The following is a 2,165-nucleotide window of genomic DNA, read 5'->3' on the forward strand; positions in this document are numbered from 1 at the left end:
AATTCACAAAATTTCTCAAGTGAACAAACAAATAAATCATCAAAATCATATATAGTGTTCTCCAAACATAATGGAATCAAAATAGAAATCAGTAACAGAAAGATATCGGGAAAATATCCATATACATGGAAATTAAAGGACATATCTCTAAATAAACCATAGGTCAAAAAATATCAAAGGAAATAAAAAATACATTAAACCGAATGAAAAGGAAAACAACATATCAAAATTTGTGGGAAACACCTAATGCAGTGCTGAGAGGGAATTTTATAGCAATAAACACAGTTTAGAAAATAAAGGCTCAAATAAATTATTTAAGTTCCCATCCTTAAGAACCTAGAAAATGAAAAGCAAAATAAACCCAAAGCAGAAATAAGTAAGTAATAAAGATAAAAGCAGAAATCAATAAAACTGAAAACAAATATAGAGAAAAATCAATAAAACAAAGAGCTGGTCCTTTGAAAAGATCAATTAAAACTGGCAAACCTCTAGTAAGACTGACAAGAAAAAAAGAGATACCAGTATCTAAATGAAATGGGTATCACTAGAGACCCTAAAGACATCAAATATACTAAGGGAATATTACAAACAACTCTACACACATCAACTTGACAACTTAGTTCAATAAGCCAATTCCCTGTAAAACACAAACTACGACAACATGCTCATTATGAAATGGATAATTTAAATAGTTTTATAACTATTAAGGATATTGAATTTATAACCTAAAAAACTCCCCCAAAAGAAATCTCCAGGTTGTGATGGTTTCACTGGAAAAGTCTACCAAATATTTTTTAAAAAAGTAACACCAATTCTACACAATCTCTTCCAGAAAACAGACATAGAGGACACACTTCCCAACTGATTTTAAGAAACTAATGTTACACTGATACCAAAACCAGACAAAGACTACCAAAAAAAAAAGAAAGAAAAAAGAAAATGATACTGCCATCGTTTGCAAATTTCTTAATCTTTTTAAGTCTTTTCTTTCCTCCTTTCTTTGGAGAATGACTTTCTCCCTCAAACCTAGATAATTATCTTGAAACTGGTGACTCGGGTCCTCTGACTATTGATAAGGATCATTGAAACTCAGCAATCTCCTTGGCCCCTGAATGGCTTTAGGCGAAAACAGGAAACTTAGAGACGGAGAGGGGGAGGAGAACTTTTAACCCAAGTTTTTTTTCTTTCTTTTATGAAATATATTAACCAAGCCTGTTTTCCCTTCCTCAATTGATAAGCAAATTAATGATAGAAACATAACTAGATATGACTCAAATAACATGTTTGGATCTTTTTCTTTGTCTAGAGACAGAGGTGACATTTCGGCAGAATATCCAAGACCTTGTCCTGACTAAAGCAGAGAGGGAAAGACCTCCATGAAACCCCAACAGGCAGGGACCAGAAGCAAGAAGCAGATACAGAAGTGACCTCCCGTCTCTCAACACCTATACTAATAAAAAGGGGGTTCATGGCTCTTAGAAAAAGGTTAGGCAGAAAAGTTAGGGGGTTTTAGGTCTGCCTGCAAAGACACTGAAGTTATCCTATACTAGAAAGTGTCCGCCCTAGTCTGCCCACAATTAAGCAAGCCAGAGGGAATCTTTGGGGCTAAAAGTAACTCGTACAAGGAAACAAGAAAGCAGAAAATTTGGTTCTCGGTTCAGCCAGTCATTCGCACCTGCACAATGAAGACCCCAATGACCTTCAATTCACCTGAGCCTCATTATAAAATCATTATAATATGATGCACGTGCCCAGAAGTTCATTAATATTATAACTGACTGAATTCTGGGAATGAACAAGCGCAGAAAGCAAACCATGAGTCACTGAGTCCTGTTAATCTTAGTTGTCAATCAAGATAATTTTCTTAGGGGCTCACTCCTCTAAGTAACTACCCACAACAAATAGGGATAAAAAAACCCAAAGACTTTGTTATTGTCCCCTTGAGCCCTTGAGCCCTTGGAGCACTCTTCTCTTGCTCGGGCCTGCTTCCATATCTGGAATTGTACTGTTGCTTTACTTTCCCTTCTAATAAAGCTATTCTTTTCTGCTGTATTTCGGTGTCTTGCTCAATTCTTTGTTCAAGACATCAAGACAACGCACCAAGAGGAGAATCCCACTCTCTGGTAACAAAACCACAAACTACTTGTGATTACAGACAAAAAAAA

Source organism: Pteropus vampyrus, unplaced genomic scaffold (assembly GCF_000151845.1).
Source record: "Pteropus vampyrus isolate Shadow unplaced genomic scaffold, Pvam_2.0 Scaffold130, whole genome shotgun sequence".
Classification (NCBI taxonomy): Eukaryota; Metazoa; Chordata; class Mammalia; order Chiroptera; family Pteropodidae; genus Pteropus; species Pteropus vampyrus.